The sequence below is a fragment of the Gallus gallus genome, chromosome 2 (genome assembly GCF_016699485.2).
Source record: "Gallus gallus isolate bGalGal1 chromosome 2, bGalGal1.mat.broiler.GRCg7b, whole genome shotgun sequence".
In the NCBI taxonomy this organism is placed as follows: domain Eukaryota; kingdom Metazoa; phylum Chordata; class Aves; order Galliformes; family Phasianidae; genus Gallus; species Gallus gallus.
In genome coordinates this window covers 119,044,512-119,062,357 of record NC_052533.1, presented here as the reverse complement: position 1 = coordinate 119,062,357, position 17,846 = coordinate 119,044,512, and the positions used below count along the sequence as shown (strand labels likewise).

Here is a 17,846-nt window from a genome sequence, read left to right as displayed (position 1 = left end):
CAAGTGAGTTGAAGTTCTATCAGGTCTATTTCATAGCATCAAGGATTACTGCTAGCAGTCTAATCCTACTGAGCCTAAGGGAGGTATGTTGTATTGTATTTGAAATCCTGGCCAGGAAAGAACGGAAGGTTAAATGGGTGCCTTGCTCTGTAATCAAATATCACAGGCACTACTTATCTATTCAATGAACAACTAACGTACAAAATCAATTAGGAAACAAATAGCTTCTTCTTTTGATTTTTTTACCTAACAAAAAGAGAGATGAATAAATGGTTTTATAAATATATGTTTAATAAAAGTATATCATACTATCTGCTATAAAATAGTTCTCCACATAGACTGGCAAACACAAACTAGTGGGCATAAAACACCTCGTAGAAACTGCTGTTGTTTTAATGCTATTTCTTTAAGTGCTGGGGCTATTTTCAAGGCTAGTGTGTATTTCAACATCAGCAATTGAGCATCCTCTCAGCATATAAAGCATCATGCAGAAACTGTGCATACAGAAATATTAACTGATTGCAGATAATTGGACAGCACTTAAATGAAATCACAAACACATATCTGGTTGTTTGTAACTGAACATCTTAAATTATGTATCAGTTGTGAAGAATATATATTTTTTTTCATCTGTGTATTACCTTTTGTTCACTTGGTTAAAATCCCAGGAGTACTGAAAAAGGCTGAAGCTCCTACTGGTCTTTGTTCCCAGCAGGGAGAAGTCCCTTTTGGTGGTCTTGAGGTTAACACCCTATACACCCACCCCCCATACCTGTCATTCTGAATAGACTTCACAGTCGGTGCACACAGACAAACAGCCTGACCTGGCCAGCTCGCTTGACCCCTGAGCAGGAAGAAGATCACATCTGGTTATTAATATTGGGACATTAAAACAATGTAATCTTCAAGGCACTCGGAGAAGCAGGCTGGCAATTATACAGTATGCAATGGATGTCATTCAGGGAGCACATTAGCCTGATATTATGTCCAAGAATGCTAAAATGTTCATTTTGTTCTGATGAAGGGTTTCAGATGCAGACCCTCTCTGTATCTGTGAAAGCTGGTAAAAGAAGTTAGCCCAAAGAAATTAAGCCTTTAGCTTATCTGTTCTTAGACTTACCAATTTTTAGTCTGCTTTACATGGTTTTATAAAGTAAAACATTTGTAGCTGAAAACTGATAAAAATAGAAAAAAAAGCCACAGTTTTACAGTAAAGGAAGGTACGTGGTAAATGGAACAAATCTCAATATTACAATTGTGCTAAACGTGCCTCCATTACATTTCCTGAATATTTTACCACGATATAGAATTTTTAGTTAATTCATTCTAGACATCTGCATAATTAATAACTAATAATTTTGTTTAAAAAATGGTTTATATAATTGGATAAAATATAACATAAATATTTGTACACATATATATTATATGCAAATGAATGTAAACAAATTATTATATAAAATAGATTTAACTGTGTCATGTGTGAAATTTTAGTGCCACCAAAGTCAAATTCTCTTTTGACTTGAGATGTGCCAGACCTTAACTCCTTCTAAATGATGCTACCTAGTCTCAGAGAATATTAAACCTCTCACCTGACACCTTTATATGGACAGATAATTCCTTTTGTTTGCCTCACTGGTTATGCCTAGAACAGAATGAAAGACTATGGTCTGGAGATGTTACATGCTGTATTTTGCTGGCATCCCACATGTTGATACCACATAGATGATTTTGGTTGGACATTGTGAACCTAGCAAGAGTCCAGAGTTCTTCACAAGTAGTGCTCTGGCACTTCAAGGTCCTGTCCTACACCAGCCATGCAAAAGGTAGATGGAAATGGTCTTCAGGGAAGTATCAAATCTCTCCTCGAAGATGATGTCAATGTAATCTCTGTGCTTGAAACCAGACCTAAAACTGTTTCCATGGGCAGTTAATATTAACACTCCCAGCCCAGATAGCTTAAATAAGTTGTCATTAGCTTGGTTTTGCTGCAAATGAAGTTAATTTTCCTTGCTTCCTTTCAAATGGAAAAATTTCAATTCAAATTACACTGGGCCAACACCCAGGATGGGCCTTCTACAATGACGTGTTAATCTTGTGATCTGTGAGCTTGAAAAAGGAACTTTATAGCATTGGAAGTGGGAAGTTTCCAGCTTTCCAGCAGAATGCTAGCACTCTTTTTCAACTCTGATAGGCCTTGAGATGTCAGGCATTCATACTGAAACACTATTATGTATGGAAAAGCTATTATAGGAAAAATGTAAGAGGTTACTAATATGTATTAGTCACAAAATCACAATGTTTTTTTTCCCCTTAGTATTAGCACAGCTTGGCTTGGCACATATAGCCTTATGAAAAAAAATGAGTATTGATACAGTTAAAGAATTTTTTAACATATTTTTCCTAATGAAAATATGCAGAAGGTTCAAAATACATGATAGTTCCCTGTGGGATGGTCAGCATACCTTTTTCTGTCTTTCTTACTTAAAAACAATACGGCCAACTCAAACTTCAGACAATAAAAGCTTTATCCCACTCATCCCAAATAATTAGAAATTCGTATGTGATAATGTACACAAACACTCACATACATACACAAGAGAAAGTAGGAAAGCTTATTGGCAGAAAAGAGCAGAAATATAAAGGAGTTTTAGGCTTGGCAAAAAAAAAAAAAAATCGAGCTAAGTTGAGCAGGAATTACACCAATCCAGACACAGATGATACTGTGAAAATAGACACGTAGCAATGCTGGTAGAGCAGGAAGAAGAATGTGGGGAGGTGGTGAGCACTGGCAGCATGTGTACATGACTGAGGCTACAGACAGCAAACCAGTATGCAAGGATGACACTCAGCAAAGTCCTGAGGGAGTTGGAGCTTTGGAGTGAAATTCCAAGCTTGAGGCAAGAGAGGAAATGTTTCTGACAGGTTGGGGCCTTTCAGGGTGGAGGCTTTCTGGTTTTAAATAGTAGCGGCTTGAAAAACGCTCACAAGTGGGGAATAATTTAGGAGGAAAAAACGGCTACAGGCGAGGTGACCTAATATGTACACTCACAAAGTATGTCATGATTATCGCTACCCAGTAACTAGTTCTGATCCATGCAGGATATTTAGGAAGGGGATTTAGTTCTAACAGCACACTTGGTATCAAGCAGGGGAGCTGTTTCAGTGGAAGGAAAACACTTCAAAATTCAAATCCTCTCATCTCTCTCACACCCTCTCTGTGGAGTAGTCTCTGGCTCTCCCTTTGTAACTACCCTTTTCTCTAGAGCACCAGAAACAAATGGAAAAACCCTAGAAATAAACTTAGGGGGAAAAAAAAAACTGAAACAGTAACCATCAATTTCAGCAAGAAATTACCCAAATAACAGAACATTTTGAACTGAATAATTCCTCACAGCAGTGACAAACCACAGCAGTCAAACCACAGGAGAGCCATGTCCCAGGCAGTTGACAGAGTTAGGAAACACAGTCGTTTTGGAAAACTCCTGGGCCAGTTTTATCCTTGGAGTAACACTAACGAGATCAGCAATGCTACAACAAAGATGGATTAGCCCACATAATTCCCATCTCTTTCATCACCATTTTAATAAGAAAGAAAGAAACAAACAAATTAAAGCCTCAAACAAACCCTACAGAGGATAAGAAGTCATACAAACAGTAAAAACCCTGTGTTTTTTGAATTGTTCAGACTTTAACAACATGAGTTCTCTTGCACTAAAGAAAATGTTTTGTGGACTCTGTCATTTGCAACTGAATATTTTATTTATGTGGTAAATTCAGAAATAATCCCCAGCAAAGCAAAAAAGTTAGATTAAAAGTATTTCATGCAAGTTTGGAGAAGGGGGCTGAGTGAGAAACTGCAATGTTTTAGCAACTAAAAGCAAGGGCCAGTGCTTGGATACAGCAGTGGCAGTTCAAGTCCAGAACCCTCTGACACAGCCCAGCCCAGCCCCCTGGAATTATTCTCTGAACAGAGAATAATCGAAACTTATCTGAGCCAGGGATCAAAATGCAGGACAGCAGTAAAAGGTTATGCCTTGTGACAGCAGCTTCTGCCTTTTTGTACCAGGCAAAAAGTTTCCTGCAGTCCCCAGCATCCTCTAGAGCCAGCCCTGCCCTGGATCTCTCCATGACAGGGGAGATTTCCTTCTCACCACAGACACACTGATGTGCAGTCTAGCTGCTGCTCTTCCTGACCCTTCTCCTGACATATCTCCTGCACAGTGTCCAGGGAAGGACAGGGTTCTCACTGCCAGCCAGGGACTTCCCAACACCAGTGGAGCAACCCTTCCCTCCCCCTCTGCAGGGAACTTACAGCAAATATCCAGTTGCTTTTACTCCATTCATAGCAGAGAGGGAGCGGAGCCAAGGTTAGAGAGTATCAGCCTGCGCCTGTGCTTTTGTTGTACACTTCCGTATTTCAAGTTTTCTCCAATGACTAATACCCTTTTGAAGAAAAGTTTCAAACAAAAGCAAACTATTTAAAGATGCAAACTCTTGCAAAGACTGAGAGCCATTCATGTTTAATTTTATGGGTGCATAGGAAACAAAAAAGAAAAAAACAAATTATGTACCTTAATTCCACCCCACCCCCCCCCCCCAAAAAAAAAAGAAAAAAAAAAAAGGAGGAGGAAGAATCTAGAAGCACCTCAAACCTCTTTTTGTGAAAAGATATTCAGTGAGCTACAGCCAAGGAAAACGCATTTCAACATGCATTTTTGCTTTAACTAATTAGCAGTATCACAGGGCTCTGCAGTGACACTTCAGCAGTAATTGATCCTCTGATGTCACTCTTTTTTATATTTCAGAGTAGCTGACGCATTCAGCCCAGAGGGCTGTGCAAGGCCAGAAGTCTTGATCACTGCCTGATCCTCAGCCAGGACCCGGGTGGTGAACACAGGTGATCAACAGGAGCATTTGGCTGCTCTGAAACTCAGAGCCCTAATCCCTTCCCTTTTAGCACTTCCTTTAGCACTGGCAGGTAGCACGGCTAATTAAAATTCAGGTGGTGACTACTCTAAGCCAGTGTTTGTATGTACTCACACGGGGAATTCTGAACTTCCTGGCTTGCTCTGAAATTAGTATTTTATTTTAGTATTATTTACTTGGCGGGGAGGGCATTTGGCATCAGTTTCACATTACTTCACGCTACATACAGGATACATAGTTACTCTATTTTTGCTTTTTTCTAAACCCTAATGTGAAAGGTTTTAACGTCAAGCAGCATGAAGGCCACAGAAATCCAAAAGTCAACACAGCATCTACAGTATGAGTTCAACCACACACAACAGACATTCCATCTGTATTTCATAGTGTACCTAAATAACAATCAATAATACATTAAAGTTAGCACTAACTGTATAAAAAGAGCACACTACAGAGTCCCCTTGAGTTATGTTTCAGCCTTGTAGTCTGCATTCAGAAACGCCTTCTGTTTTGCACCTGCAAAGGAATATCTGGGGCAGGAAAAAAAAAAAAAATCCTGCAGATAGATGGTTAATTAGCTATTCCTGTTCTTCAGGCTCAACAAATAGTTAACTGTCTGCTGATATTTTCACCCTCAATTCACTCTGTGTAGCAATAGATGTGGGAAAGCAACAAGAGGCAGCTGTCTGAAGAGGCAGGCAGTGTGACAAGGGAGTAAGCTGAATGCATTTTTTCCTCGCTCTCTTAATAGTGGGGGGAATTAGTTCTTCCACAGTCTAATTCAGAGCTGGAGCTTTCCCTCTCCCCACTAACTAAGCAGGAGTTAGCCTAACCACTTAATCTAGGCAACTAGCACAGAAGCAAAAAAGAGTCATGGATTGGAAACTGACAGACAGAAACCAAGCTACAGGCAGTAGTAAGCCATTCAAAATAGCAAAGATTACCTCTGGGTCTTATACCATCACACTAGGACTGGTCTTTAAGATGGTGTAAAAGAATTCATGCCAGTCAAGACTGTCCAAAGAACCATCAGGAACATCAGAGAGGTTTAAAGATATCTAAGCAGGCAGGTGAAATTTAGTAATGACAAATTAAACCAAAATATATACATTATAAAAAACAATTTAAACCATTGAAACATACTACTGGAGTCTAAATTAAGTTTAACCACTGCAGGACATGGGCATCAGTATGAAAAGAGGTATGGGAAGAGACACACAATGAAAGCAACATAGTTCCAGAACAGAATGGAATAGTATTTGTGCAAAGCAGACTATATTTTTGGATGCACCAGGCATGGGACAATAAAATCATACAGCTCCACTGAGAACAGTGTGTTCAGTTCTGAAATATCTGAATATCTCTAGAAAAAATGAGCAGGGGCAGAGAGAGTTCAGAGACCAGTGTTGGGGTTAGCAGAAATGTGGAAAAAACGTCCACTAAAAGCAACACTGAAAAGACTGAAATTGTATGGTGCATGAATAGTGAAAGCAAAAGAGAGATATGATAGAAAGATCATAAAATATTTATAAAGATTATTTATGAAGAAATAAAGACTATATAGAAAGATCCTAAAACAAGGAAGAACACATCATCTTTCTTTTCTGTTACTAGAAGAATAAACAAGCTAAAGGTGGAAGATTACATTTATATGCTAATTAAATTAACCTGTGAAAATCCTCCATACCAATTGTGATTACTCAAAAGTTAGTTCATAAACTGAATTGATGTATATGTAAATATAAGACCATTCAAAAACCATTTTTTGAAAGAAAAATATATACATATTTGAATTTGTACAGTGTTAATCCATTGTTCTTTAAGAAGAGAATACATACAAAAAGAATTTTCTTCCTTTATGAGCATCATTGTTCCGTATTTGCTCACCAAGAGCTTATTTTTTTCCTTTTTTTTTTTTTTTTCCTCTACTCTGAGGAGCAATTGTTGTTAGTCTGGAGCAGAGAGATTAGATAAGGTGGACTAATGGCATAATTTGCTGTGATAGGACAATGATTACATACTTGGCCTATTAATGTGTTGTTTCTTCTAAAATAACATTCTCTTATGTTATGGACAGCTACTGAAAGAGATGTACTTGACTAACTTTATTTGCAGTGGAGTATTTTTCATTAGGACAAGTAGGTAAGATAAATCGTGGTGTAGTGACTCAGAAACAACTCCAAAGAAGAAAGAAATATTCTTTAAAGTTAGATCAAATCCTGAAAATTTCAGCCCTAGAAGAGTTTATTTTATTATAAGCGGGAGAGAGAAAATAAAACAGAAATCGAAATCTAACTGTTACTACAGCAGATACTAACACAAATGGATATTTGCACAGTACTATAGGAGGTAACAGTGGCAGCCTGTTGTATGTATGGACACACATAGTTTTAAATTCTGTTTATGCTCTTGGGAAGTGTACGCTTTTATAAGCACACACACCTGCTTTTTTGTTTCCCCCACCGCACCCTTTGCAAGAAACCCAGTCTCCAACAACTGTGACTTCCGCCCTAACACTAGCTTTGGGTAATATCTGGCTCTTTAAAGTTCTCATGAGCATGAAAACTTCAGATTCCGCTTCTAACCTATTCCTCCCAGTAACAGACACTCAATCAAGCACATATACAGATAAATATAGGCAGAGAGAAAGACATATTTATCCATATAAATATATATATATATATATGAAGAAATTAAGTGGTATGCATAGTTACATCTCTATAAGTTCCATTAAGAATGTCAAACGTACTGGGGCTAATCTCTCTCTCACCTCTGCTTGGTTAGAGACTTTTTATTTTTTCCCCAAAGCCATTCTGTTTTTCGTACTAGTGCTAGTACTGAGCTTATCTTCCAAAGCTATTAGGATAAGAAACTACTAAAAGTAAGGAGACATATTTGTTTTTGTTTCTATTGTGAACACATGAGGCCCAGTACCGCTATACCTGTGGAACTCAGAAGCAGAGGGAATTGGGTTACAGGTTTGAATTCTGTAACATGAAATATGAGAGTACTCTTATGCATTATCAGCTCAATCCTCTTCCTTAATCATGAAAAATACCACATAGATAGGATGCCAACACCATACCTCCTGTCATTTGTTTACTCCAAAATGCCTTATGCAAAAGGATTTACTCTTTCTCAAAAATACTCTCCTGGATTTCTAACAATTGTTTCTGAAGATTTTCATCCCTTGAATATATAAGCTACATAAACTCAAGTACTCTGAAGATAGGTACGAAGCCTGACATTCTGCAAGACACACCAGTGGATTAGGAGCAGGGAGACAGAGCACACTGACAGTAGATCCAATTCATCATGACTTATGAAACTAAGCAAGCAAAAAACTGACAAAGGATATCCACAACTTAGGTACAAGACCTGTTTCTGAGATGCATCTGGGGGCCAGTGCAGTAGTGCTTTTGAATCGGTCCAATGGTTCTAGGTCACAAACTTGGTAAAATTACTCTTAAACTAATTTTGTAGACTGCGTTTTAATCATCTTAGAGATGACTTCATAAGATCCTGCTCTGATATATAGCAGCAGGGTCCTGACTTCCTCCTAGGTCAAAGATTATGAGTCACATCAGTTCCTGGACAAATAAGGACACTAGATTTTCAGAAACACTTGAAGTTTGGCCATTTGTTTTTTCCACCAGCTTCAGTCTTCCTAATTTCCACTCATTCATTAGCTGCGTACATATCTGCAAATGCCGAAGGGCGTTTCCAAAATAGTAACATCTAGCTACTAAAAGCTGTCTCATTTCAGTAGTAAAGCAAGCTTTTTTTTTTTTTTTTTTTTCCATGCTTTCATCCCTAGCAGACATAAAAAGCAAGAAAATCCTTAGACTTTTTTTTTTTTTTTCTGGTCTGTTCTGGTTGTAAAAGTATCAAACTTCTGGCCATTCACAAATTGTCTGCTTAATTGGAAAACTTCAGTATTTTTACCGCAACTGATTTCCCAGAATGCAAGTTTTGGTCTAGATTCCACAGAAAACAGGAATACCATTCATTGAATAAGTGTACTTCCTTCTCTTTTGCCATTAAGATCCATGACTTTGTGCAAGGAATACTTGACAGCATCATTCATACCTGATCCTTGAGATAATTGCAACTTTTCAGGATTTCTCTTGAAAAATACCTATCCAAAAAATTGGAGACAAGAAACTTCTCCCACTTCCTCCCTCAGTCAAACATGCGCATAGGCCAGATCACAAGTTTAGGGTATCAGAAACATGCTATTAAAGCAAAGCCATTTTAGAATTATATGGACCACTGGAAGTGCCTGTTGAAGTTCTGGTTAGGAAAATGTCCACTATAAACATTTGATTTAAACAGTGCAATCACAACAGAATTGATATTGAACACTCTCTGAATAGGGATAATTTTTTTCTATCAGAAAAACTAGAGCACAAACTATCCCTGAACAGCAGAGTCTGTGCTGATTCTATGGGTAGTGTGGCCCTATTACTATTCTTTCCAGAGCCAGGACAAAGAAGCAGAGAGTGCTTTTGTTCTTTGGGACAATTTACAATGGGGAAAGAAATTATAAATAAAGAATCTTATCTGGGCAGACTTCTGAATACTATCCCTATATCCCAGGTCATTTGCACATAATCCAGCAATAAACTAGTAGCTAGATATTCATGTATTCAAATGTCCATTTTTTTTTTTTTTAATCATTTATGGTTCCTGTTAGAAACATGTAGTTTCCTAATCATGTATATCAAGCAAGAGTGTTGTTCACGGTCTTCATATATGATAAAAACAAGTTTTTTTGTTACTGTCAGTGCTACTGCAGTAGGATGCCCCAGGCAGGGGAATCTGCACACTTCATCATTCAAGGACAACCTTTGCTCAATTTTTGTTTCCTTCAATGCCCCCTGTCTTTAAAAGCTAAAGATTATCTTAATGCCTTCCCTCCCACAGGGAGAGTAGCACATACAGTATCCCCCGAGGCTATGGTGCACAGTACTTTGTGTTTCTTGTCTGTTGCCAAACTACAGGGCTGGCACCATCCTCTGCAGACCAGTGGGGTCATTTCCGTGACATCCTCCTTCATAGCTGTCCACAAAGCAAAGGCCCTGCACCAAAGCTTCACCCTCTTTATAGATAATCATGAGGATCAAAATGACCATTGTCATTTTGCACTAGCTGCAGTCAGCCTAAAAGACCATCAGGATAAAAAAACAGATGTTACAAGTTACCTTTGACAATGTATGGGGTTTTTTTGTTTTGTTTTGTTTCGGTTTTATCTTCCTTTTTTTTTTTTTTTTTACATAAAAATCCTACACACACTTAATGAAATTAATACCTATTTCCTGTTGTACTGTATTTTATATTTTGCCAGTGAACACACTTTTCCACGTGTGTTCATTGGCAAAATACAAAATATTTTATCCAATAAAATACATCTCCCCCATTGTGCCGAGTCCTTGCTAAACTCAACAGCATAAGTATTACTCAACATTTCACACCAGCATTTTTATTATTTCCCCTTACAATATCTGACTGGAGAATTGCTGGATAGTTGAACCTCTAAAGGAAAAAAGAAATGCAGAAAATTAATTTGTCTATCCAAATAGTGAGATAGACACATATAGAGACAATGCAGTCTCAAGAGCTGTGTATCAAATCACTCAAAGCTCAGTTCTGCACATATTCAGAACTCCTATCAACCCTAACAATAGATCACCCCCCTAAGATTCCTGGCTCTTGCATTTTGTCTGAATGGCCCAAAAAATACATAGACCAATGGGAAGTTGGTCTGCCTGGTCACTTATCAAAAACAATGGTAAAGCTGAAGTACACATACACGTGTCAGAAATACTTTACTGTCATGCTTCAGTCTTTTGTTCAGTGCTCATTCTTAATTATGTGTAAGAGATGATGCAGAAAAATCCCACCTGGGAGAGTCTGCTAGACTGAGATTACAAATTTTAGAGAAGACACCTGTAGTGTGTGGTGCAATATCAGATAAAATCTCCTAAGGGGAACAAGAAAATCTATGTTGCAAGGCTGGGTGAGAGTGGCTGCTAAATTCATAGATGCAGTCAATTTATGCACATATACACATGCACACACATTGACGTAATATTCTCACATACACTATACATTGCAATTCTACCTTGAATCTCAGTCAGAAATAATTATATATTTCTCTTAATGTCGGAATGAACGAACTCCAGGCACAGAAACAGCTGTTATACAGCCATTTTGTGTGTTGAGCATACTGAATAAATGAGGCTGATCCTCTATGCTGCTTTTACTCTCCTCTTTGCTCACTCTTCCTGCTCTGCAAGAGAAACTATAAACTCATGCTCCCCTGGGAAGGCTGTGCACTGAAAGTTATGTCCAAACAGACTGGTTTGGTCTTCTTTCAAAGGGTGGCTACATCCTCATCCAGGACAACACTCAGACTGGGATACTGGACATTTCAGTAATGATTCTCTAAACCATCATTTGAGAATATTTTTCTGCATTAGAAGTGTATCATAAGCCAAAATGCATTACATATTATTTTTTGCAAGGTATGTAGGACCATCTGAGAGCCAGACAACATCTGAATATCAAACAAAATATGCATAAAATATAACATGAAAAATACTTCTGTAATATTATGTTTTAAATTCAAAATAAAAAGAATAGGTTTGAAATTACTGTTTGTCTGTTCTCCAACTTGTATTTTTGAGAAATAAATCTACTTGACAATAGTGTATGTACAGTCAGTATACACATTAGCTGACTACACCGTATACTTTCAACCTTCGTTTGTCTTTATATGTGCAAGCACAACAGCATAATCTGAACTACAGTAACTAAAACATGCAGTGGAAATTAAATTTCATAAAACATTTAAAATCTTTAATGAGCATAAATCTTTAAGTACTGTAAAAATTGAAATATCTCCTATTGTGAGGTTTATGTTTAGCAACAAATCAGAATAACTTTTATTTACCAGTGAAAACAGCTTTCCCCACCTAAACAAACAAGAATAAGATTAAGCAAAATATGCTTTGCCTCCTCAGATGTGCAGACATATTCCAATTTCCTTTGCACAATGATTTTTATGCAAATCAATGCTGCACAATCTCCTGACCTCTTTTACCATCATACTGGGACAATGACAGTTAAATAATTGGACTGGCACATACCTAGGATATTTGATTTTAAATTACAAAGTTGGTGCAGGACAACTGAAATGAAAAGAATGCGACTGTGTAAATTCTGGGCTGATCAAGTATCAACATTTCATGCCAAACAGAGTAAAGCAAACACAGTGATTGGGGCTGTTAGTCCATTCACCCCCACATGCATACACTTCACACCCCCACCTCAGTTGTTAATTCCTAACAACGATGCTTTCATCCAGAACAAGAAAAATGAGAAAAACCCAAGCAGTGTTCCTTGGGGAACTGTCACATTAAAAGTTACCTATGGACTAAATCCCACTTGTGCCTTCTGCGTGTACCAAAGATGAGCAAAGCATTCAACATCCTCAGCTGATTTAAAACCCAAATACGCAAACAGCATTGTGGAATCCAGGCAGACTATTCTGCTCCACTGATGACACTTACAGATAAAAAGGTAGTCTAATTAAGCTTTTGACTTTGAACCAGAAGAGCAGTGGACACTTTGCTTTAAAACAGGAACATATAACCCTGACTGAAGAGCAGGTGCTGCATGGTATTTGCATTTCCTGCAGAGGATGCTAGCTAGCAAGACCAACCAGCTGACCGTGAAAATTCTTGGCCCTAAGTGACCCAAGGACAAGCTATAAATCTATCCTATAAAATATAGTAAAAGCCCCGTTTGTTCTTCCACCCTTTCAATATGTGATGTTATATATTTGTGATTATCTCATTTTATTGGGCTCTTTAGAAAGTTGTTTATGATCATTTGTGGACAAAACAAAGGCTCATTGTAAACTTTTTTTAAATAAGTTGGAAGGTCAATATGAAACAAAGGGCACCACTTTTATGACTGCTACATGCAAGCTATGCTTGTGTGTGTAATATTACAATGCATTTCAGCAAAGGGATAGAGTCCTAGCTAATTACAAAGCTAACATATAATAGTATTGCATTAGCAGCCCAAGAAATTCCTATTGAATTGCATAGATCTGAAAATAGAAAGACATGCTTGTGCTGAAACTTAATTATCTTGGCAAAAATTGTGAGGGCCAGATTCTCAGAAGACATAAACACAAAGCTCTGCTTTACACTCTGGAGGATCTAATGCTTTGTTTATTCGGATAACCTCCATCAGATAAAATTTACCATTTGGGCTGACTAATTTGCTTTATTATTTATGGTATCTACAGTTAAGTAACAATTACTACTCGGTTTGCAAGCAGAAAAAAAGAACACTGCTGATCTACAAATACAAGGTTTAAAAGAAACAATCAGCTCAGTCTGCCAGGTTAAAAATGTGAATAATGTTGCATTCCACCCTAGGCAAAGAAGACAAACCTTTTTCAAGGACAGTTTAGCCTGAAATTCTTTTTTATGGTTTCAAAGCAAAACATTATGGTAAAAAATGAATGCAGCTTTGTTTGTTTCTTCAGTCATCGTTAGCAATAGACATAAAGGTATTCTGTTTTTGAGCCCATATGGAAAGATCATCAACACTTTCTGCTTCTGGGTCCTTTGCCAAAATACCATATCCCACATGCCTTTTACCTTAAAACATAAAAGAAAAGGTGTTGTTCTGGTCAAATAAAGAAATAATTTTTACTAGCATACGTCTAATGTTAAAGCTGCCTAAATCCTGCCAAAGACATTAAAACTCCATCTGCAAAACAGATTTTCATTAAATTGATCAGTTTAAAGTTAAGCAGCTAGGCAGATGATGCTTTTGCGCTAACCTTTAACCTTTAACCTTCTTAAACTGAAATCAGGTCACTCCTTTTGGGTAATATCTTTGCCATTTGAGAACAGGAGAGGTAAAGTGATCTATCCAAATTGAACTGACAATCATAGCATTAATAGTGTTATGAATCGATATTTTGTCAATAAAGGGAAAGCCGATGGAGTTTTCACACAGCTGAGTATTTGCCTGCTAACTGCTGCTTGTCACTTGCCCTGAGCTCCAAAATAGCTGCATGTAGAATATAAACTGAAGTATAAACCTTAAATAAAATGAATGTCTGTTAATGCTATTATGAGTTATTTTAATAATGTTTTGATACAGTGATTTCAAATATTTATTTTTTATTAGAAATTGATCCCTTTATTCTGTTACTTGGCTAACTAAAACTTCTTAACAGTTTACTTGCAAAAAGACTATCCTGTCACATTCAAACTCCTTTTACTATTTATTTATTGAAAGTATTTGGAAACTATTTTATGAGCACCAGACATGATATATGTGGTTCCCTGAATCAAAAGCTATTTGACTAAGCTACAAAATGGCTTCCTTAAGAGCAGTTTCAGTGCTATGTAGTTTATAACCAGAGATCACTTTCCTACCTCCGCTTCCCAAATCTGCAGAAGTCCAACACTTCCTCCTACAGAATGGTAATGCACTCTGTTGCTATAGAGGCTTTCTCTGTTTACTTGTGGAGCTACTGAATACTTCTTGATGGATACTGTGAAGGACTCCCCCCTCTTCTGTGGTTTAATTTGCTAATATCAAGCTCCACATTTCCAAGTCTTTGGGAACATCTTCTAGCCTGAGCTGAGTTCACCTAGGGTAATACCATCTTTGTTCTTGTTCCTAGCAGTCACATAATCAGCTGTATCTTCTGCAAGGAGACATTTCTTTTTAAGATAACTTAGAAAACAGCTGAAAGTTTTACTTTACAACATTTAGAATCTAACCTTAAAAGTGACATTTTGATCCCACCTAAAAATTATACTGCTTCAGAAGGGAAGCTCTGATGTTCATGATAGCTTTAAAAGCGATAGTCATGAAAAGACATCCTTTTATTGCATCAATAGTTAAGCACAGGAAGAGAAATCAAGCTGTTATGGCAACACTTATAAAAAGAAAATTCACAAAACAATAACATTTAAATAAATATAAATGACTAAAGAAAAAACTGAGGTGCCTGACAAAGCAAAGGAACAAAGTCACAGATTCTTTTTCTGTGCTTTCAGATGGTTTTAGTATTAAAGTCTTTATTGCCAAACCATATTCACAGCACTTTAATTTTAAAAGAGTTAGAAGAGCTGTTCGAATATAAACACAATTCATGAATATTCGATATTGCTCCCAAGGCGTATATCTATTATTCATACAAATTAATGGCTTTTTTTTCCTTAGGTGCTCTAAAACTTTATCTGATGTATAAGAAAAAGAAGTTTATATCTCTCTTGGTGTCAACTGCTTCACCAAGACCTTACAAAACTATCAAATCTGCCAGTAGATAACAGACTTTCCAAATCTCATTTATTTCCACCTTAAGGACTGAATGTATGTCCACAATTACAACTGAAGTTTTCTAGATGACATACAGAGGCACTGCATTCTGTTATAAAGCACACACATCTAGAATATTTTGATATTTTGCAACATACTCTAATACTACCAACCTCAAATCTAGAACAATAACTCTAATACACCAACAAGTTGATCAATTCAAACTTGTCTTAAATTGAAATTATATGAGAATAAGTGTTTGCGTGTGCATGTGCTGTCTGCTTTCTTAAGCCTAGTGGGGTACAAATTTCTGAGCTTTCTGAGGGAGTCATAGGAGACCAAAACATTAAAAAGTTGAGATTCCCACCAGCAATCTTAGGGAAAGGCCATAAAAAATAAATGTATCAGGAGACTAGCAACCTTATGATTACCACATTTACAGTTTAGATTGTCCTTCTGCAGGACATGAAGTTCAGGTAGTGTCTAAGATCTTATGCATTTCTTCTCCTCTGAGATGCCTTTCTGGACAATCTGGTTTAGTATCAGATCTGGAGGCCCTTCCTGTGGCAGGGGGCTGGAATATGATGATCCTTGGGGTCCTTCCCAACCCAAGCTATTCTATGATTCTATGATTCTTTCATCTTAACTGACTCAGAGATGGAACTTAAAAGATTAAGGCAGTGGTCATCTGATGATCATAGGATAGCTGCACTACTCAGGCACTACTGATTAAACATACCAAAATATGGAAAGAAAAGCAGCATCAGCATCAGGACATTATAACTCACGAGGGCTAAAAGTTGAGACTTACTCCTTTCTATTCTAAATCAAACGTTTCATATAATAAAACTGAATGTATTTGACCAATATTTTTCTAGGGATTTGTTGAATGAGTGAAGTAGCTGTTTTGTATCATGAAACTGTATAGCTATGCCTATCACTTAATTTACTTTTTATATTAAAAAAAGAAAAAAGAAAAAAAAGCATCTTATTTTCAATGTTCCCTGAAGCTTGGGCAGTGAAGCCATCTGTGAAAAGTCCTCTTCCTCCCTTCTCAGCTCCCACTTGTGACATTGTCTGCAGCTGCATCTCTCTGAAGGGTAGCATTATACAACAGATCATTGAAATAATCCAAATTATCATTCCAAAAAAGAGATGGAGACCAACTTTGTTTAATCCACACTGATTTACAGTGTGGCTCTACAATTAGCATAACTGGAGTGTGCAAGGAGCTGCTTCACAAATGACAAAGAGTAACAACATCTGAAGGCAGTTCTGCTGCTGAGGTAGGCAGACTTTGTCACTACATTTTCAGCTATTGTGGCACTTTTCAAAACTGAACTTTGGGTCTTTAAAAAAAAGAGTAAACAAACAATAACAAAAAGCTGCCCGCCTGGATCTAAGGAAAAAATGCAATTTAAATGAAATATGTGACTGAATTAGCATAGAAACCAGCACAATGAGAGAATACAATGGACCTGATCTTGCATTGCTGCCATTTCTGTCACAGAAGATCCACCAAGATTACAACTATCAGGTTATAATATTAAAAATCAAGTTACTGCCCATGCACTCTGTGTTAACTCAGAACAACCATCTGAACATGGCTGAACACCAGCAAAATGTTATTTTGCTTAAACTACAGATCTGCTGAGGCTTTTTTGTATTTGCTTCATATGTACACATTTTCAACACGATTAGAAAACCAACATAGCTGCTGTAATCAGCAGATGACTCCTTATAGTTTAGTTATCACAGATTTCTAGTATAAATCAATAGATAACACTTGCAAAATGGATTTTCTAATCATATTTAGAGCTTGTTACAGTGACTAATGGTTTGCAATATTTCCTGAATTTTTTTTATCCCCTAGACAAAAGAAGTTTTTAATAAGTTACAAAGTTATTCATCTTGGAAATGAATGTGTTATATTTTGTACATGAACCAAGACAATCAAGCCAATCCAGTAAACACACTGCAGAAAATAAGTTACCCCATAATTAGGGTTTGGAAAAAGTCATGACAAGTTGTGTAATAAATGGTATTCATCACTCCCACATATTCATTATATCCACATAGTTTTTTCCAGTAAAGATAAAAATATAGTTGCCATTCTACTAACATATTTATCTACACCACACCCTTTCATGTTTGTGAAAAATCATTACTGTCCTAGAAAAGAAGGCCAGACAAAAGGATGGCTGAGCTTATTTTTGAATATCCTTGGTAATAATGTGGCATATTGCATGTCCTTACTGAAAATACCAATGTAAAATATCTTGGCTGTCATAGGCTATGTTTGCAAGCAGATATATAAGCCAGAAAGTGATCTCCTTCCTCATGCACAGTATGGAAAATTCATCATTTTCCATAATCTCTGTCAAGCCTCCAAGCAAAATGTAACGGACAAAGTTTGAAAAGATTATCAGACACATAAAACCCCGCTAGTTACGTATTATGAGAGGATTTTTAAAAATAAACTTACTTTCCCTTTGTTCACAAACTGAAAGCTGAATGGGCCCTCAGATGAATCTATGCAATTCCCAGTTAGCACATCCTCCTAA

General features: G+C 37.0%; 1 protein-coding gene across 6 annotated transcripts in view; it reads right to left on the bottom strand.

The window, feature by feature from the left end:
* Positions 1 to 17,846, bottom strand: part of ZFHX4 (zinc finger homeobox 4) — a 152,645-nt gene that overhangs the window by 106,067 nt on the left and 28,732 nt on the right. The window lies entirely within an intron of this gene.